Source organism: Narcine bancroftii, chromosome 14, assembly GCF_036971445.1.
Source record: "Narcine bancroftii isolate sNarBan1 chromosome 14, sNarBan1.hap1, whole genome shotgun sequence".
Classification (NCBI taxonomy): domain Eukaryota; kingdom Metazoa; phylum Chordata; class Chondrichthyes; order Torpediniformes; family Narcinidae; genus Narcine; species Narcine bancroftii.
In genome coordinates this window covers 36,268,587-36,291,025 of record NC_091482.1, presented here as the reverse complement: position 1 = coordinate 36,291,025, position 22,439 = coordinate 36,268,587, and the positions used below count along the sequence as shown (strand labels likewise).

Sequence of the window (22,439 nt, the reverse complement as noted above, 5' to 3'; positions counted from 1 at the left end):
TTTTTGTTTATGCTAATCAACACCTCCTTTTGCCTTAACATTCCTACTAAATTGTTTCATACATATCCTCTCTTTTGTATTTTGGGAGCAGGCAATTCTGAACCTACTGTAATCAGCCAACTTTGCTACATACTGTGGCTGCCCCTTACTTACATTACTCTTTCCCTTCACCATGAGGTAAATATTTAATTGTTACATAGTACTGAATTCATGTATACAAACTGAATAGTACGTAAGCATATATTCTACATATTTTCTACGATTAATTAACCCCTATATTCCAACACATCAGTGTGTAAGATCGCGTCTCCCTGGCTCGGATTGGGCATTCTCTCTTAAAATGTCCCTCCTTTTACAATGGTACCAAACTAATGCTCCTGTTTCCCAATTCCTACCGGGATTACCACGAGGTCACGGGAACAGTCGTCATCCCCGGAATTCCCCTCTACCCATGCCCCTGCTCTGGTCTCTACTCTCCCACTCCCAGAGCTCCTCCCAATGTCCAGGAGCTGTCCCTCCACGACTTCCTTGACTGCCTGCATCAAAATCTTAGCCTTTCCTTTCTGTTTATTGGGCATTCTCTCTTAAAATTACGCACCTCCGTATTAGTCAGGGGCACATTTACAAAACCGAGACCCCCTCCCATGGGAACTTCCCGTAAAGGTCTCATCCAGTTAATTTCTGGCTTATCCTCTCCTTTGTAATGTCTAGATTCCTGCTCTCCGGGACATGAATCAAAGGGTTCTGCCCTTCCCTCCTGGAGGGTCTCACACTGTTTTGAATCAAAGTCTCCTCCCTCTCTTCTCAATTGAGGTGGTAATCTAGTACTTTGTGAATAGGTCATCATACCACCCCTACTTTCTTCTCCTTTCTTTAGATGTGGGGGAGGAGGGGAAGGTGAAGAAGGGTAGAGCATAGGAGAGAGGGGAAAGCCGGCATAGGAGGAGCATAAGGTGCAGGAAGGGAATGTAACACATCCCATCCTTGTGTTTCAGGGACAAAAGGTTCCTCATCCTTCTTGTCCTCACATTCCTTTTCATTCAAAACCAGTTGATCAACCGATCCACTGAGCCAGCAGGCTAGGCTGCATATTCTCTGCACTCAATATTATCTCTTTGATTTTGATAGAGCCAGATGTTCAATGCCTGACACATCCAGTCCTCATCGGATCCGAACTTTGGCCAATATACCGAATTCCCTTTTATTGGGTTTTTTTAACCCATTCCAGACAGCAATACCTGACCATGGTCTGTTTGTCTTTCCCACGGGTTTTCCCCGCACCCCAATCAGATAGCATTAATCCTAACGGACTTTACTTAGTTATCTGATCGTCCCATCCTTCCTTAGGACTATTTCCCTTGCTACTCACACCTCCCATACTAACAGGTAAGTAAAATTCCTCTTACCGGGATCTAGTAGCTATTCCTAGTGTGCTTCCTTAACGTCCTCCCGTCATTTGTTCTCAATGCCTCTTCTCGGATATTACTCGTTTCATCCGCTGACCAGTCACCCGCTGTCCGTGAGTCCAGCTGAATCAGCCGGGGTGCACCTTCCCTCGTCGTCGGGCACTCTGTCAGTGGAGGGAGTGGGATCCCGGACGAGTCCCCATTTGTTAGAAACAGAAGTACCTTCACAGAAATTGCTCGAGACAAAAATTGAGAACAAAGAACATTTATTATACAACAATGCAAAGTTGGGTGCTTTCCCCTTACCCTGGGAATACACACATACACTGGGGCTCACCCAACTTTTATACAGTTTATTTCAGTATAGAAGTACCCTCCCCCCTACATTCTTCTGCCTCCTGGATGAGTTTGGCATTAGGCAATCCTGTCTGCCTACGTGCTGTTTTTGTGAACTTGGAGGACCAGGGGGTATCCTGTCGGTGTCCCATCATGTCATTGTCCTTATTCACACCTTCCTGACTCTCAGGGCTTACTAACTTCTTATATGCAGAACTTGCTAATTCTGTCTAAAAGGCTAGAAGACCCTTATCTTATTCAGACTAACTTTACTTCCTACATTCTATTATCTATCCTTATCCTATTCATACTGGCTTTATTCATTACACATATATCCATACTAGTTTTCTTCATCTTTCATATTTTCATGTTAGTTTTACTCATCTCTCACATATAATAAATGTTCTTTGTTCTCAATTTTTGTCTCGAGCAATTTCTGTGAAGGTCCTTCTGTTTCTCACATGACCAATTAACCTTCCCACACCGTACATGTTTGGAATTTGGGAGGACACTGAAAGGCTGCGGGATGTGGCTTAAATAGGGCTCAGAATTAGAGGACACTTTCCATCCATCACACAGGATCATTGAATCATGATGGGGGTCCAGGAGCATCAAAATCAGGGTTGCCATGTTGGGAACTACCTTCTTCCCAAAGGCTGTGAGATTTATGAAGAGTATCCTGTAACCATGACATCTACGTGGGATTATTATGGGCTGGACATTACGCACCAGCGTCCCAAGAAATGCTGTTTTGACTGGTTGTGTTTAAACTTGAAACCCATGTGGACACAGGGAGAAAATTAACTGGAACACCACTTGAGTGTAAAGATAAAGGTTCCATCATTGTCACAAAATACTACATTTCGAATGTAACATACATGAAATTCTCTAACTTTATCGACCATAATGAAGACAGAGTCACCACTTTGTCAAGCGCCCCTCACAGAAATGAGGCCCCAGCAAGGAACAAACTCGTTACCCTGCTTTACAGGACCAGTGCTCTAACCCCTGAGCTCAACTCTTCCTCGTACCCTCCTTCCCCCTGTTGTACTCCCTCTCCACACATTCCATACCCACACCCCCCGCCCCTCCCCCACCCAGTGCACCCTTGATCATGGGCCCGACAAAGTTGCTGCACTTACACTGCACATCTGGATGGAGCACCATGAAGAGCAAGGCCCAGCAGAGGGTGGTGGAGCTGGTCTCTGTACCTGCTGCAAACAGGCCAATTACTGTCCCAATGATCTTGGTCTCCAGGAAACTTGTGTTGGGGACGTGTTTCATCTAAATTCCAGTTGGGAAAACGAGAGTCATGACAAGAATCCAAAATCGATTATAGGAACATCCTGCTTTAAAAGTGCCTTGAAACACTGCCATGCACCAGCTGACAGCTGGAGTTAAGCATTTAATTCTGGACAACATTCAGCAGGAGTGGAAGGCTTGATTTACAAGTAGACATGGGAAAGGAAGGGGTTGTCCTGGAGGGGTGCAGGAGCCAGAGGGGTGTTCGTATAGAGGGTTATAACATTAGCAAATAATAGACAATGTAAAAAGTGCAGTCTTTTCCTCAGGGCGGGCTGTTTAAAACCAGTAGACATAAGTTTAAAGTGAGAAGATTTACGGGGGATCGGAGGGCCATGTTTTTCACATGAAGGCTGGTGAGTGTGCGGAATGACAGTTAAATGGAAAGAAAGGAACAGAGACAATTCTGAGGAACAGTGGGCAGTGGGAGCAAAATTACATGGGAGGGGATGCGAGGAATACCTTGACCTGGTAAATACCCGCTGCCGATGGTTGTTGGATGGAACATGAATCGGGCACATTGAAAGCAACTCAGATGGAAACTTGAGGACCCCAGGCATTAAGGGCAACAGGAAGAAGAGGAAACAATACTGTAGGGATGTCTTTGGAATCAGCTGTACAGGCTTAATGAGCCAAACATGCTCCTTGTGGGCCGTGACTGTCCCATGAATGAATTGTCCATCTTGTCCCACTCTCCTATTCATTTCCCAGAGCCTTGAAAATGTTTCACCAAATATTTGTCCTTGTATTCCTTCTGCAAGCTCTTATTCAATCTATTCCAGTATTCCTGGACCTAATGCATCCTGGGCTCCTATGTATTAAACACTGATTGGCCTCTTTGTCACTCATCTGATGTGGCTTCTCACACCCAGGACTTACAATAATGTGTCCAAAACTTCTGAACACTTAGAATATGCAGACAAATTTTTTTGCAGTCTTCTCCACTCTAAGGAGAAGAACCCCAGCTTCATCTGTCTCCACATGACTGAAGATCCATGTGGAACCATGGCTTTTACAGTGTTTGACAAGGAGGCGGCAGGAGGATATAGATAGGCTCAAAGAAAGGGTGGGGAGATGGCAGATGGAATTTGAGGAAAATGCACATTAATGGATAAACAGACAGATGAGGGATTGAAAAGGGATAGAAACACAACATGTGGGAAGTCAGAGACTGCACAGCTGTTCCTGATGACTACACCTGCAAAAGGTGCATCCAATTGCATATAATGAGTGACCGTGTTAGGGAGCTTGAGCTGCAACTGAGGATCATAAGGGAAGCAGAGGCAGTGATAGAGAGGAGTTACAGGGAGACAGTCACCCCTAGAAGGCAGGAGTCAGGGAATTGGGTTACTGTGAGGAAAGGAGGGAGAGCGCCAGTGCAGAGTACCCCTGTGGAAGTGCCCCTCAGCAACATGTATTCGGCTTTGGATACTGCTGGGGGGAACAGCCTATCAGGGACGAGTCGTGGGGGTCAGGTATCTGGCACAGGGGCTGCCCCTGAGGTTCAGAAAGGAAAGAAGGATAAGAATAGGATTCTTGTAGTTGGGGACTCATTAGTCAGAGGGACAGATAGAAGGTTTGTGGGACGAGATCAGGGATCCAGGTTGGTATTTTGCCTCCCTGGTGCCAGGGTCAGGGATATCTCTGATCGAGTACATAGCATTCTGCAAGGGGAAGGAGAACAGCCAGAAGTCGTGGTCCATGTGGGGACCAATGACTTAGTTAGAAGTGGGGATGAGGTCCTGAAACAGGATTATGTAGAATTAGGTAGGAAGTTAAAAAACAGGACCTCCAAGGTAGTAATCTCTGGATTGCTGCCGGTGCCACGAGCTAGTGAGAGTAGAAATTGGAGGATGAATGCTTGGCTAAAGAGATGATGCAGGGGGCAAGGGATAAGATTTCTGGATCATTGGGATCTCTTCTGGGGAAGGTCAGACCTGTACAAGAGGGACGGACTCCACTTGAACTGGAGGGGACCAATGTGCTGGCAAGCAGATTTGATGGAGCTGCGGGGGAAGGTTTAAACTAGTTTGGCAGGGAGGTGGGGAACAGTGTGAGAGCAGTGTCCAGGGAGTATGGCCACCTAGATAGGAATAAAAAAGATAACAAAGGTACGATGGAGATTAGGGTAGAAGGTAAAAAAGAGAATATATGTGAGGGTCATTCTCTGAGATGCATATATTTTAATGCAAGAAGCATAGTGAACAAGGTAGATAAGCTGAGAGCATGAATAGATACTTGGGGTCACGATATTGTGGCAATTAGTGAGACTGGCTACAGGAGGGGCAGGACTGGCAACTTAATATTCCAGGATACATTTGTTTTAGATGTGATAGATTAGGGGGTAAAAAAGGAGGAGGAGTTGCTCTGCTTGTTAAGGAGGACATTACTGCCGTGAGTTGGCAGGATGGTATGGAGGGATCGACCAGTGAGGCTGTTTGGGTGGAATTGAGGGGTGGAGGATGCAAGAGGGTGCTAATAGGGGTGTATTACAGATCACCAAATAGGCCAAGAAAATTAGAGGAACAAATTTGTAGGGAGATAACGTATATGTGTGAAAATCATAAGGTAGTGATCATGGGAGATTTTAACTTCCCACACATTGATTGGGATACCCATATGGTTAGAGGGCTGGATGGGCTGGAGTTTGTTAAATGTGTTTAGGATTGTTTTCTAAATCAGTTAGTAGAAGAACCGACTCGGGACGGTGTAATACTGGATCTCCTGTTAGGGAATGAGCTAGGTCAGGTAGCGGACATTAATGTTGGAGAACCAATTGGGTCTAGTGATCATAATTCTGTTAGTTTTAGGGTAGTTTTAGGGAAGAGCAAGGAGAGGCCTAAAGTTGAGGTTCTGGATTGGAAAAGAGCAAATTTCGAAGGTATAAGAAGGGATTTGGGGAGCATTAAGTGGGACAGGATATTTTCAGGTAAGGATGTTAATGAAAAATGGAGGATATTCAATAAAGAAATTTTGAGGGTACAGAGTAGTTATGTCCCAGTGTGGATCAAAGGAAAGGCTGGAAGTCATAGGGAGGCTTGGTTTTCGAGGAATATTGGAAATTTGGTTAGGAGAAAAAGGGAGGTGTACAAGAGGTATAAAGAGCAGGGAGCTGAGAAGTTGAAGGAGGACTACAAGGAGTGTAGAAGGAATCTTAAGAAAGAAATTAGAAAGGCCAAAAAAAGGCATGAAGAGGCTTTGGCTGACAGAGTAAAAATAAATCCAAAGGGTTTCTCCATTAAAAGTAAAAGATTAGTGAGAGATAAAATTGGACCCCTTGTAGATAGCGAGGGTAGGCTGAGTGAGAAGTCAGAGGAAATGGTGGAAATTTTGAATGATTTATTTGCCTCGGTATTCACTAGGGAAAAAAATGTTGAACCAGTTGAAGTAAAGAAAAATAATGGGGAGGTCATGAAGCATATAAGGATAACCGAGGAGGTAGTGATGGCTGTGTTAAAAAAGATAAAGGTGGATAAATCTCCCAGACCGGACAAAATATTCCCTTGAACACTCAGGGAGGCTAGTGGACAGTTAGTGGGGCCATTAACAGAGATATTTAGGATGTCACTGGCCACGGGGATGGTGCCAAAGGATTGGAGGGTGGCGCATGTGGTTCCTCTGTTTAAGAAAGGGTCCAAATGCAAACTTGGGAATTATAGGCCTGTAAGTCTGACGTCTGTGGTGGGCAAGTTGATGGAAAGTGTTCTGAGGGATGTTATTTACAAATTTTTGGAGGTACAGGGATTGCTAGGGAGGAATCAGCATGGTTTTGTCAGGGGTAGATCATGCTTGACAAACCTGATTGAGTTCTTCGAGGGGGTTACAAAAAAGGTTGATGAAGGGAAAGCTGTGGATGTGGTCTATTTGGACTTTAGTAAAGCTTTTGACAAAGTTCCCCACAGGAGGTTAGGAAAAAAGGTGGAGGCATTAGGTATAAAAAAAGAGGTAGTGAAATGGATTCAGCAGTGGGTGGATGGGAGGTGTCAGAGAGTAGTGGTAGAAAATTGTTTGTCCAATTGGAGGCCGGTGACTAGTGGAGTTCCTCAGGGTTCGGTCCTGGGTTCACTATTGTTTGTTTTATATATTAACGATCTGGATGTGGGGGTGGAGAATTGGATATGCAAGTTTGCGGATGACAGTGTACAGTGAGGTAGATTACCGTAGATTAAAAGGTGATTTAGGAAGGCTGGAGGTGTGGGCTGAGAAATGGCTGATGGAATTTAATACAGATAAATGTGAGGTGCTACATTTTGGAAAGGCAAATTTAAATAGGTCATATACATTGAATAGTAGACAATTGAGGAGTGCAGAGCAACAAAGGGATTTAGGAGTTATGGTAAATAGTACCCTCAAGGCTGATACTAAGGTAGATGGTGTGGTGAAGAAGGCATTTGGAATGTTTGCCTTCATAAATCGGAGTATTGAATTCAAGAGTAGGGAGATTATGATGAAATTGTACAAGGCATTGGTGAGGCCAAATTTGGAGTACTGTGTAGTTTTGGTCACCAAATTATAGGAAAGATATAAACAAAATAGAGAGAGTGCAGAGAAGGTTCACGAGAATGTTGACAGGATTTAAAGGTTTGAGTTACAGGGAAAGGTTGTGCAGACTAGGGCTTTTTTCTCTGGAGTGTAGAAGATTGAGGGGGGACTTGATAGAGGTGTTTAAGATTTTAAAAGGGACAGAGTAAATGTGGATGGGCTTTTTCAATTAAGAAAGGGGGAGATTCAAACTAGAGGACATGGTTTAAGATTGAAGGCTGAAAATTATAAGGGGAACATGAGGGGAAATTTCTTCACGCAGAGGGTGGTGGGGATGTGGAATGAGCTTCCGGCAGACGTGGTCGAGGCGGGATCATTGGTTACATTTAAGGAAAGTCTGGATCGTTACATGGATAGGAGGGGACTAGAGGGGTATGGACCGGGTGCTGGTCAGTGGGACTAGGAGGGTGGGGATTTGCTATGGCATGGACTAGTAGGGCCGAACTGGCCTGTTCTGTGCTGTAAGTGGTTATATGGTTATGTGGTTATATGGAGAAACTCAGCAGGTTAAACAGTGTGACTGATGTAGCAAAGGCAGAGATACTGAACTGACATTTACGGCTTGAGCTTTTCATCAAAGTATGGGAATATGGTGCTAAGCGTGAAAATAAAAGTGGTTGGGAGAAAGGGGTGGCAGGGCTGGAGATAATAGGTGGAAATGGGAGGGAGGGGACAGTAGCACGGTTGAGATGGGGGTAGACAGGTCTGTGTAGGTGAAAGAACTAGAAAAGCAAGAAATAGGGAGGGGGAGGAAATGGTGATCAGGTTTAATGGAAAGCAGTGAAGTCAAGGTTCATGCCATCTGGCTGGAGGGTACCCAAACGGAAAATAAAGTGTTGTTTCTCCAATCTTCGGGTGGATAGTGTGGGACAGTACATAATGCCGTGGACAGAAAAGTGAGCACGGGAGCGTGACCTGGAATTGAAATAGTTGGCCACTTGGAGGTCACTGTTGTTGCGAACGGAGAGGATGTCCTCAGCGAAGTGATCTCCCAGTCTGCGATCAATCTCTCCAATGAAGAGAATGCCACAAAGGGAGCACTGGATGCAGTAAAACAGTCCTCTGGACCACTTCAGTCCTCTGAAGTGTTGCTTCACATGAAAGGCCTGTAGTTACTTCAGCGAAGGTGTCGACAGAATTCTGTGTTTTACTTCCATTTGAAAAGGGGTGTTGAGAATGAACATGGTGTGTGTGTATAGTTATTGTCCAAACACAGTGATATGGGGCAAGGATAAGGACAAGGGTCAGCATGGGACAAGTGGGCTGAAGGGCCTCTGTCTGTGCTGTAAAACTCTTATGTTGAATCACTGTAAGTTAACATGTGGATGCACCAAGTAATTCGAAAGGCAGAGGCATCATCAGAAGATGTGGAGAGACTCACCAGGCAGTGGTGAGAATGCATCTGGTGTTTTGTTCACGAGATCTGGCCTTGCTGGCAAGGATAGACAAACAATACTGAACACAGGATGCTGTAATTCCCTCCCCTTCCCTGGTACCAAGACAACATGATGGGAAGAACAAGCCCACAATGCACCAGGATGCTCCAGTAATCATCACATACCTTCTCCTGTTGGCTTATGTAAACATCAATGAAGTCCCTGAGGTGGATCACAGGATTCTTTGTGACATGTGATTATTTCTTGAATAAACTGAATGGTTTTATTCTGATTTTTGAATATTTTATTTTGTGGACCCGGGAGATGATGTAGGAAGGGGAATGTATTCATCCACTGCAACAAAGACAGCGTTTGGAAATAAAAACTCTCCTCAATTCCTGGAGTTTTCTTCATAGAATATAAGAAAGGGTTCATTTCACAGAAACAGCATCGAGGCAGGGAGAGAAGGGGTCGTTGTGAAGCCAGACACAATAATCTTCAAAGAGACTCTTCTGGATATCTGATGTTTTGGCATCTGGCTCCCAAGTCTGGTTCCCACTGATAGAGGGGCCATTCCCACTCCTCTTTAACACATCATGTTCCCAGTCCCACAATTCCTTTATCACAGTGTTCCCAGTCCCACACTCCCATAAACACAAGGGCCGCAATCAAGACTTTCTTTGATGTCTGGTGCATCATTTCACAAACTCTTTACCCAGGCCCCACGCTGTGGGAAAGGAAGGTTGAGAATCACTCCTCTATACCCAATTATTACTGAAATATTTTGCTTGAGAAAAATGTCATTGGCCTATTTCTTAGGAGTTATCAAACCATGCACATAAGGAGTCAATTAGGTACAATTATAATAGTGATTTTCCAACTTTTTCTTTCCACCCACATCCCACCTTCAGCAATCCCTTACCAATCTCAGAGCACCAATAGCACAGGGATTACTTAGAGGGGATGTGAGTGGAAAGAGAAAAATTTGAAAACCACTGGTTTAAACCTATTGGGTTATTTGGATAATTCATTCATTAGAACCATCAAAAAAGGAAAAGAAAGACAATTGGTTGAAGAGAGGTTTACAGAGAAAGAGAGAAAGAGAAAGTGAGGGAGAGAGAGAGGAGCGAACACAAACTAAAGAGCTATAAAAGGTGTGAGATGCAGAGTTACAGGAAATGTCAAGAGTTAGAGAGGGAGGATTGAAAAGATTGGCCATCACACCTATGTCGCCTCATGCATTCATGATATTAGTGCAGGAGGCCTATGTTGAAAATGAACCTCTTGGTGCCCCTGCTCTGCACAGATCTCTCACTGTTACACTGTTCTCTGTAACTGTGCTCTTTCTCTTACTTCGTACTGTTGTCTGCACGTGAGAGTTAATTTGCTGGCCTGGTGAAGATGGTACCAGGCAATAATGTGACCATAAATTTGAACGTAAATATACTTGAGGAATAAAACCCTGACTTGGATCCAGGCATCGTCCAACCATCAATATGCGATTCTACAATTTCAGGTCATCTGCCTTACCTGACCCCAAAATCCACCTTCCTGGACAAAACATTCTTCAAATATTTGCAAATATCCAAGGAACTTTTTATCATGATATTCAAAACATTCTCCAAAGATGATTGAACAGATCATGTTCGAAGTCCCACACGTTAAAAGGAAATGTGGATCAAAAGGGTGACCTGAATAAATGATAAGGAATTCTATTTTTTGCAAGTAACAGCTGTGGAAATAATAAATATTGAAACTGAGAAGAAATGGTCTGTGGTGAGAGATTGATCAGCTGACCCAAATCTAGCCTTTTGCAATTGCAACTATTTCAATCCAGGCCTGCGCAAACTTCACAATGTTGCTCCTTCATCCAGGTCTCCTCACAATTTCAAATTTAGACAGACAGCACAGTAACAGGCCCTTCAGGTCCACAAGCCTGAGCCCCCCATATACACGAATCAACTACAACCCCCTGTCCATTTTAAAGGATGGAACGAAACTGGAGCGCCCAGGAGGACCCACACAGACTGCACCGGATCAACCCGGGTCACCGGCGCTGCAAGATCGTTGCTCTCGCCGTCATAATATTGTTGAGTGGTGGAGCAGGCTCCACAGGTCATGTTTTGGACATTCTCAAGTTCTATGATCACATGTCCCAGTGTATCTCGGTTAACATGTGCAGCAGGCCTGGTCTCTGTACACTCCGACCAAACAAGTTGGAACTATTTCAATGTAAATGTTTGCTGCTTCCCCCATCAGAAACAGCTGGCAGAGAACTTCATCTCTGCTGCGTCAAAGGGAAAGACTGAATATTGTCAAAGCTCTTTCATACATCTTTCCTCCACCTGATATCTCTGGGTCCAAAGCCCTTCCTCCAATAGAATAAAGGCTGAAAATTGGAGATGGTTTGAACTGAAACCACCCTCCCTGAAACTGAAGAACCTTCTTCAAGTGTCCCTCTAAAGGATGTAGTATGGGCAGCGACTCATCTACATTTCCCTACATTTCCCTTGTGTTGCCCACTGGTTTTACCAAGAATGAAACTGCCTACTGTTGGCCAAATCTGGTACAAGGCAGTGGCTTCCTCTGCATCGACTCACCTTGTTCACCTTCAAAGGCTTGGTTTAAAAAGCCAGCCTCTTCCATGATTTGCTTTCTTTCCGAGTCCAAATTTACTCAGAGTCAGGTGCGCAAATTTTCTCTGCTCTCTCCACCAGTCGCCATACTTTGCAAACACGATACATGGGGGGAAGGGGTTTCATTCACCTTTATTTCCAGCCAGTCCTTCCACTGGAGCCCCAGAAAGTTGTACAAAATTGTAACCATTATGGAGCACTGAAACACTCCCAAAATCTTCTGCTCCATAAGACAGGATTAAGCAAGCAGCTGAATTTCAGTGTCATGGGGACATGGAATGTGTGTGTGGAAATGGTCTCAGAGAGCAACCTGCCGGGTCCTAAATGCTGTGAATTGGCGATTCTACTTCCGTTTCATTGCACTGAATGCCAGGAAGAGAAATCATTACCCACAATTCAAGTGGCTTCAAGAATAGGGTTGTCTGTCTGGAAGGACACTGTTATTTCCAAATAGACATTTGATTTTCTATGGAAAATAATTTTCTTTAAATTTGGCAAAAATTGTGATCTTAAGAAAATTAAAGATTGTTTTGAAGCTGGGAAATGTATTACTTTTAGTGGAATGAAGGAAAAGTTTAAGATATTGGAAAATACAATATTTTGTTATCAAGTTTTTGTGAAATTTCTGGTCAAGATTTAGTATTTCTTGTAGAGACAGAAGTAGAATTATTATTAAGTAATAGGGATGTAAAGAAATGTATCTGAGAGATTACAAAAGAAGGCACGAAAAGAGGGCGTTGATAAATGGGTGGTAGATTTACATAAGCAAATAGATGAACGTAGATGGTATGAGTGCAATACGAGAGAGTATGAAAAGTGCAATAAATGTGAGATATCAGTTAATTCAGAATAATTTTATTCATCAGTCATTATTAACACCACAAAAGTTACATAATATGAACATAATATTTAATACATAATACATAATATTTATTCAGATTTATGTTTTAGATGTGGATAAGAAGTTGGTACTTTTTTCCACTCGACTTGGCCGTTCCACAATTCAACATGTTTGGCTTAAAATGGGTAATTCATTAGAATGAATAAATGGAGTTAGATAGTTGGGCGCTACCAGTTGCCCCAATAATTACGGAGACAAACCACACTGGCATGTTTTTTGACCTGAGGTCCAGGAACACCGCCTTCCAGACTATGCCATTCTCCCTTTCCATCTGGCCATTACCCCTGGGGTTATAGCTTGCAGGTGGCTATGCCTCTGGCCAGGAAGTACTGTCACAGCTGCTCACTCATGAAAGAGGTCTCCCGGTCACTATAAATATTGTCAGGGTACCTGAACAGGGTTAAGATGCTGCGCAATGCATTAATAACAATCGTCAACGTCATATCCAGGAAGGGATAGCAAAGGGGAACATGGAGAACTTGTCTACCACAGTGAGAAAGTAGGCAATCCTATTTGAGGTTGGGAGGGGTCGCTTGAAATTGATACTGAGTCTTTCGAAGGGGCGTGTGACCATAATGAGGTGTGCCTTCTCTGGCTAGAAGAATTGCGGCTTACTCTCGGCGCAGATCTGGCATTGTCTGGTCTTAGACCGGACATCCTCTATGGAGTACGGGAGGTTTTGAGTCTTAACGAAGTGGTACAGCCTCATGACTCTGGGATGGCACAGATTATCATGCAGTGTCTGGAGACGGTCGAGATGCATGCTGGCGCACATCCCTTGAGATTGTGTATCCACAGGGTCATTGAGTTTACCTGGCCGATACAAGATATCATAAGGTGAACAACTCAATCCTCCACCTGAGAATCTTGTCGTTTTTGATCTTATCCCACTGTTTAGCTCTGAAGATGAAGGCCACTGCCCTCTGGTCAGTCAGTAGGGTAAACCTTTCACTGGCCAGGTAGTTCCACCAGTGACGCATCGTCTCAACGATTGCTTGTGCCTCCTTCTCGACAGAGGAGTGCTGGAGTTCGGGACCCTGAAGGGTGTGGGAAAAATATGCTACTTGTCTGCCTGCCTGGTTCAGTGTGGCAGCCAATGCGAAGTCGGAGGCATTGCTCTCCACCTGGAAGGGGACGGATTCATCCATGGCATGGATCATGGTCTTTGCGCTGTCTCCTCGGATCGGATGAAATTCAGCCTGGGCTTCCACCGATAATGGGAAAGTAGTGGATTTAATTAAGGGTGGGCCTTATTGTATAGTTGGGCACCCATTATGCGTAATAGGAAAAGAGCCCCAGGCACCTCTTTTGTGCCTTCAGGGTGTTTAGGTCAGGGAGCTCCATGAGGGGGTGCATGCGGTCAGGGTCCTGGGCAATGACACCATGTGCCACCATGCATCCAAGAAGGGCCAGGCGATCTGTATTGAACACTCACTTGTCCTTATTATACGTCAAGTTGAGGGACTTGGCCGTACACAAGAACTTGGCGAGATTAGCGTCGTGATCCTGCTGGTCATGCCTGCAGATGGTGACATTGTCGCGATACAGGAATGTTGACATCAGCTTTTGCTCTTCCACCATCCAGTCCATTACCCTCTGAAAAGCAGAGACAATGTCAGTAACACCAAAAGGTACCCGCGGGAAGTGGAATTGTTTTCCGTCGGCCTCGAATCCTGTGTTCGATCATTCGGACAAACGGGAAGTTGATGGTAAGCCGACTTAGTCAATGGTTGATAAACTCTGTATTGCGTGACTTTATTGACAAAGTTGGCTATCCAGGGTAGCGGATATGTGTCCAACCTGGTGAAGCAGTTAATGGTTTGACTGTAGTCAATTACCATCCGAGGCTTGCCCAACCCTCTGCCATGAGGAGGTGCACCCTCCAGGGACTGGTGCTAGGTGCTATGATTGCCTCTGCCAGGAATCATTGAACCTCAGCCTGAATGTACTGCATATTTTCCAAAGTTATAGCACCTAATCTTGGTGGTGATCGGTTTGCAGTGCGGGAATGAGGTTGGTGAACAGTGACAGAGGGGCCACGCGTAAGGTGGTGAGACCACAGGTTGATGCCGAGACTGGGTCCTTGGTTGGAGATAGGAGTCCAAGAGCTGGGGGTTATGGATGGTCAGCGGTGGATGGGGGCCTCCGAATGCCATCGACATGCTCCTGAACTGACTCAGAAAGTCGAGGCCCTGGAGGATCAGTGCACAGAGCTGGGGCATAATCAACAAACAAAATCATGGTAACATTCGCCCCTCCCCCACAACCATCAGAGACGCTACGCAATACCCCCAGATACAAGTCTGTTGGTCCTTCACTGCAATCGATACTGATCTTGTCATCGGCCTGACAGGAAGGGAGAGTCTGTGGACCACATCGGGGTGAACAAACCTTTCTGTACTGCTGCAACCAAAAAGGAAGTTCATCTTATGCCCATTCACCTCAATCTGCATCATGGAGTTGGAGATCGGGTGAGGGCTGGCTTGGTTCAGCTTCACCGATGCCAGGACATGCATTTCTATGTCGTCATTGTCAATGGGGAGATCCACCCAAGATAATGACCTAATTTTGCCACGCAGCACTCATTGGAGAAGGAGGAAGTGGAGTCGTGGCAGGCAGATGTGACGTCATCGGTGCTGTAGGACATGGTGTAGAGATTGGGAGCAGTAGCAGATAAGATGGCGCCTTAACTCACCGCGCACACGCTCAACATCGGAAGCTCATCTGGCACACACGCCACGCTGCTCCCGGTCTTGGGTCGGGACCTGCAGACCTTTTGTTAATGGCCCTCCTTCTCGCAGCCTGAGCGCGTGGCTCCCCTTGCAGGGAAGAGGCATCTCATGTGCCTAGCCTGCCCGCAGAAGTTGCATCTCAATGATGCAGATGGCGTTATTGCAGCTGCAGTCAGGTAAGTAACTCCCGATGCTGAGTTCCAGGCTGATGACCCTCATGGTGGAACGTACATGGGAGCCCCGCTTCTTCCCATGATCGACACCGACTGGCGCTGGGTCAAGTCCAATATCCTGTTCAAATTGATAACCCTTTTAAGGTGGAGAGTGTCTTCCTCAAGGATTCATTGTCAAATATAATCTGATCTCAATCCCGAGATGCAAGTGTCACGGATCAAATCTTCCAAGCACTGGGTCAACGATATTGTGGCTGTGGGGTTACCCAGACAGTCTTTTCCCAGTTTGACCAAGGATCGGACGAACTATTCAGCGGATTCATCAGGCTGTTCTTTTTGGACGCCAGCAGGTAACGGGAATAGACCTCGTTTACTTTTGGCTTGCACAGCACCCGCAGCTCAGTCATCACTTCAATGTAGGTCACGCTGCCTTGGATGGCCAGGAAGGCTCTCTGGCCGACGGCCTGTGGGATCCTCAACTTCTTTTCGTCAGGGTTGACCAGCTCAGCATCGGCGTCAAGGAAATTATTAAAGTAGTTCACTTACTGTTCAAAGAGTACCGATGCACCAGGGACTTGGGGGTCTACCTCAAGCCGTTCGGGGCGCAGCAACTTCTCTATTGATGGAGACCTTCAAAATCCTGCAGAATAAATTCTTGGTACCCCAATAATTATGGAGAAAAAGACTGAGGGGAACGATACAAGAGAATGCTGGCCTAGGTTCCAGGCTAGGGAAAATGAGGAGAGGGAGAGAGGGCTCGACCTTTATGGCCTGGGTCACATGGAGAAGACCAGGGAGGAGTCAAGGACAGGATGTCACAAGGAGGGCGGGCCAGCCAGTACACAACCATATCACCACATAGATTCTCAATGGATCCAATGTTATTTTTACTGGGAGATGTTAGAGGGATTAAATCTAAATTAAAACTGAATAGGGGGGGCGTGGCAAGAAGGCGTAGGGAACAGACGTGCCTTCCAGACCTCTCCTGACTCTGATTTATTGTTTTGTCTTTAAGTGCCTGTTAAAGATCTTTTAAAAGTTTATAAATAATAAGAGGTGTTGGATTAGTGCCTAATGGTTTATATGCAAAAAAAGAGGTAAAAGAAAATATCAACAGACTGTTAAAAAACTACATTTTGCGAAATTGTCTGAGCCTACTTGTTTACAAGAAGCCAGGACTTAACGTAGAATGGATCCAGAGGAGGACATGCAGAGTTTGGCATTGAAGCTTCGTTTTAAGCCAGTGAAGCTCTCTGAAGGTCACATTCAACAACTTTCAGAAGAAGGGGCTGGACGGGTGCCAGTGTTTCGCATGGTGGCCACTGCAGGTGTTGTTGCTGAGGCTTTGACAGTTGAATCAGCTGGGGCGCCACCAGCTGGAGAGTTAAAGAGTTGTCATTCGACTGCTATAGTGGTGGCGCTGCAAAATGCATCTTCAATTACAACGGTTTTTCCAGACATCGATTCAGAGAAGATGATTAAAGAGATTTGGCTTAAAGATAACCCTGATCTTCAGTCTCCTGGCATGGCTGGGGGGACTTTGAGAGGGATTTTTATACGAAGTCAAACTGCTAGAAAAGATACTAAATTAAAGGAAGGGACAGAAGATCCCGTGGTCTCTAAGGAACAGCAAGACCCCATTATGCCTGAATCTACTTCTGTTGAAATGTCTGTTAAGGATCTTGAAGATAAGATATATTCTGTATCGAGTCACTTAGCTAATTTTGTGAACCTGTTTATTTCCAAGATTAATGCGATGGCGGAAGTCATTAATGAAGCTTTTAAGCTTGAAACCATTGAAAGATTTGAAATGTGTGATCAAGGTTTAGTCGATGCACAGGATCAACTGCAAGATGAAAATGGAATAATTGAAACATTGCAGATCCAAAATAAAAATTTAGCAAAAAAGGTTGATCATTTGGAGAATCAATCTAGACGGAACAACGTGAAAATTGTTGGTTTGCCAGAAGGCATAGAAGGACCAGATCCAAGAAAATTTTTTACTGAATGGATTCCACGAGTGTTAGGACAGGATAAATTCCCTGAAAGTTTAATACTGGAACGTGCTTATAGAGTTTTAAGAAGAAATTCTTTTTCAGGACAGAATCTAAGATCTGTTTTGATCCGTTGTTTAAACTATTGTGACAGAGAGACAATTTTACGTACGGCTATTAGAAATGCCCAGCAAAATAGATCTCCTTTGATGGTTCAGAATAATCCTGTTTTCTTCTATCAAGATTTGAGTCAAGAAACTATGTTTCAACGACGCTGTCTTGGGTAAACTTATACCTCTCATTTTGTTCATTTTAGATTGGTCACAGTGTTTGAGCTACCGAAAGAAAATAGACACACACACCGAGAGCAGTTCAGTTTATACAAATGTTTATTACTAATTCAAAAGCTGATTTCACACTACAATATGCAAGCCCTTCCCAACTATACTTATCAACGCTTGGACTGGTCCCAACTGCCGAAGCGAGGCAACGACTGCACACATGTAGTAGGTTGTCAGGGCGCTGGTAGCAGCTTCTCCACCTCCCCCGACCGGGACGTTGCTTGGACTCTGGCTGTTCTTCCTTCTTGACAAGGGGTGTTCCCACCCCTCGGAGAATCTAAACTTCAGCAGCAGGACCACAGGCTTATATACCCCAAAAACAATTAATCATGCGCCTACTCCTTCTAATATTTGTCAGTCAAAATCAAAACTGAACATTACATTCTACAATTTAGAAGATTAATTATTATGGAACCAGGATGTTATAATTTCCTGGTTTATCTCGTAGATATAAAGACTTATTAAAACTTCTCGAGCAAGACAGGTTGTGACCAATTCGTCAATTTCAGAGTGTTGCATTTGACAACTGCTTTCCCTGGGCCTCACAGTGGAATTCCATTTCAAAGTGTATCTTCAGATAAGTCCCCATGGCTGAGTTTAATTACATCTGCTAGTTCTGAAAGTAAGGTGACCTGCGTGTGGACCCAGTGTCGTCAGTTCCACATAAGCAAAAAGCATCTGGGTACATGGTTTTAATCCTCCATTACATCCCACCCCTTGGTCACAATCTGTCATTTGCGAGGCCTAACCAGTATTTGAGTACAGAGGGAGCGAAAAAAGAGAAATCAAAACAACAATTACAAAGATAAGCAATGACGCGAGCAACCAACGGAGGATAGTGTGGCCCACCCCCCCAAATGTAGCAGTTAGCCATGAGAAAGGATTCCAACCAAGGCTCAAATTATCCTTGTTGGCCACAATACCCAGGTACTGGAGCTCACGAACAGATTTTGAAACATGCTGAACAATAACATATTTATATAAGCTGCACTTGAGGCTGGTGACCGAGGACTTCCTTGGTGTAATGCATCGGACCGTGTTTCCCACGGGTAACTCCCTTGGAACGTCCTCGACATTACAAATCCAATTGCTGGCATCAAAGCAGCTGTTAAGCCAGATCACCAGGAGTGTAAAATGGAGAACCTGGAACAAAGAAGCCTGACACATGTCACTCATGATACCATAAGCGTTCAGTGTTTAAACAGACTAAATCATCCTGTCCCTCAATAGCTACCCAGTGAGTGTTACCCTGGGCAGGTGTCACTATTTCCCCTTTTACAGGAGGGCCACTACCTGGTGGTGCCACCCATACCTTTTGTCCAACATTCTCTAGTTCGGGGATGGGGGGCAATGACTGTTATTCCTCTGGAATAGGCTGTAATTCAGGAGCGTGAAGAAGTCGGTGGAAAGGTGTACCTCCTTTTAAAGGGCGATGATTCAAATTGTCGACTGCCTGCTGCAGCACATGGCACCATCCCTTCTGGGTCCCCAGTGATGTTTCCAAACGAATTTGTTCCTTCAGTAAGCCGTTCATTTGTTCAACTAACCCGGCAGCCTGCGGGTAATAAGGAATATGGTGGATCCATAAAATACCGTTGTCATTTACCCAATCACAGATTGCTTTCCTGGAGAAGTGCAAGCCATTATCAGAGTGAATCTCCTCTGGAACATCATAACGATAAATCAAATGGTTTAGTCCTTGGATAGTGCTAGCTTGGTCAGCCATCTTGGTGGGAAAAGTAAAAACCAGGCCCGAAAAGGTGTCAACCATTACTAGGATGTAATATTTACCCATACAGTCTAGCATGGGGCCTATGTAATCAATTTGCCAGACCGCAGCTGAGTGAGCACCCCGTTTTATTCGGCCATGTGGACCAGGTGGAATGGTATGGAACTTCACAAGCTGACATTCTGGGCATGTACGTACGACCATGCGGACATCATCCTGATGGACGGATAAAGCATGTGTACGGGACCACATAGCTGATCCCTTCTCCCCCAAATGACCACTCTGTTCATGTGCCCATCGAGCCAGGGGGACGGTATCAGCACAGCTGATAGTGGCAAGCTGATCTGCTACTGCATTATGTTGAGCCATGTTAATCGCCATATTGGTATGGGCATCAACGTGATAAATGGTTATCTCACGATGGTGGGAAGCATCCCACAACAGCTGCCACAACTCTTTGCCCCATACTGGGCGGTCAAGTATCATCCAGTTGTTCTTTTGCAAATCAGGCATCCATACCACAAGTCCATTAGCCAAAGCCCAGGAATCAGTAAACAGGCGAAGAGGGTGATCATGGGGATCTAGTGGTAAAGTGACTGCCTTCAACTCAGCATACTGACTGGAGCCACCATCCCCCTCCTCCGATAAGTGAGTTCCTGACCTGGGATGGTAAGCCACCTGTTCGTGTACGTGGCCCACCCCTTCAGGCCCTCTGGTCGCATGACTCTGAATATACCACTTCCATTTAACAATAGAAGACTGCTGAGCCCGCCCGATCTTTAGATTAGCATCATTAGCCAGGACCCAATTCATTATAGGAAGTGCAGGTCGCAATTGAATATCTGCATCACCTGTCATTCTTTCAGTCTCTAGCAGGGCCCAGTAACAGGCTACTAACTGTTGTTCAAAAACAGAATAACGAGTGGCAGCCTCGGACATGGTACGTGACCAGAATCCCAGTGGGACTCGGCGACCCTCTTGTTTCTGCCAGAGGCTCCAGGAGGCCACATCATCAATATAATGGTGAATTGAGAGGGAAGGCGATACTGGAAGGTGGATGAAGGTATACTGGCGCCCCTTCCAGGTAAAGGCGAACTGATCCTGTGAATCCTCAGCTATAAGAATACTGAAGAAGGCGTTAGCGAGATCGGGGTTCCTGAGTTCCCAGTAGCAATGTTTTCAATAAGGGTGACAATGTCCGGAACTTCTGAAGCAAGTGGTGGGGTATGTTTGTTGAAAAAACGATAATCAACTGTCATTCTCCAGGAGCCATCTGGCTTCTGGACCGGCCAAACAGGGCTATTAAAGGGCGACGTTGCGGGCCTCACTACCCCTTCTTCTTGCAGAGCATCGATGGTGGCAGTAATCTCTTCCTGCCCCCCAGGGAGACGATATTGTGGAATGCACACTGGTTTCATGGGGGCTGGCACCATCACAGGATCCCACTTAACCTGACCCACTACTAGTTTTTTTGTAATAGTTCGAATTCCAAATTCAAATCCCCCTTGGCTAGTATTAAGGGCCATACCGGCCAACATATTAATACCCAGGATACACTCGTCAGTAGCAGCCACCAGGGCATGTAACCAGACAGGGGAAGGGCTATCACCCACCATGGCACAGACTTTTATTTCCTTTGCCAGGGTGACCGCTCCTCCCAACCCCTCTATTTGAAAGGCTGGTCCAGTCCAGAGGTCGGGATTGCCAGGAATCACCGAGTGCTCTGCACCGGTGTCGACCAAAGCCAAGTATTGGCGATCATTACCCCCACCCCAGTGGATTGTAAACGGTATGTAGGGCCGCGGATCCCCGTGTGTGCGCCGTGTCTCGATGGAGTAGACACGGGAATCCTGCCCACACCTTGAGGCTTCAGAAGGGTTCGGGGGCTTCCAGGACCACATGCTATTGTTATCTTTAAGAGCCTGTTTAACCCATTGTTTTACCTCATCATGAGTAACTGGAGCAGGAGAAGCCAGCTCGATAGAAGCAGCAGTGGGAGCAGAAAGCACAGCTGGGCCAGGAGGACTCAGCAGCTGGGGATGATGTTCCCCTGCTTTTTGCCTAAATCGATCTCCAATGGCAGCCAGCTCTTTTACAGAGAAATCACGGATCATTGACTCCTTCCGACCCCTGTTCCCACTTTGACTCACAGGGTCCTCCACCCAGTCTAGGGGAGGAGGTGGAGGCCATCCAACAGAGGGAGTAGGCCATAGAGCATAAGCAGGGGTTTGGGTATTTTCCCCTGGGTCCACATGGGAAACCGGGGTATCTATCCCTTCCATCTCTACCCTTACATCATCCCCCCTTCTGTCTGTTTGGGAAATCTGCTGCCTTATAGGGCGGGCGTGAACAGCAGATGGAGAGGGTAGTATGTTAGACACATGCTGAGGAGTATCTGCATTATTACCATTGTCATTCCAGATATTCCCATCCCAATCCTCAATTACATCAGGATCGTTACCATTCCTTATCATGGCATGAATACGATATGGATCGGGTTCTACTCCATGCCTTTCCTTATCTGCACAGAGCTGCTGCCGGAGTTTAATATTACGGCAAATCATTTGGACATGCTTATCTTCCCATTCTTTGGCTCTGTCCTGACTGGTGCGAACAATCTCGCTCATCATGGAACAGCATTGTCGCAGGACTTCTAGCTCCTCCTCTAATTGCTTTCTTTTGCACTGAGATTCTACTTCTCTTTGAATTAATTCTGCTTCACGCTGAACGGAGTGGCGTAATGCTGTGGCCAGCAACCAAAAACCATTCGTCAGCGTTCCCTTTTTATCAGGAAATTTACTTTCTCGAAGGAGAGTGGCAACCCGCTCTCCCAGAGGTGCACTTGATGAGTCTAACTTCTCATCCCAACTAATGGGTGGTCCCAACAAAGACAGGGTATTGGCCAACATGCCAAACCCATCGTCTTTGGAAGTCCATCCAGGAATCAAGAACTGCTCAGGGCTCACCTCTT

General features: G+C 45.4%; 1 pseudogene; it reads right to left on the bottom strand.

Moving 5' to 3' along the window:
* Positions 1–22,439, bottom strand: part of LOC138749326 (cytochrome P450 2D15-like) — a 77,795-nt pseudogene that overhangs the window by 41,653 nt on the left and 13,703 nt on the right.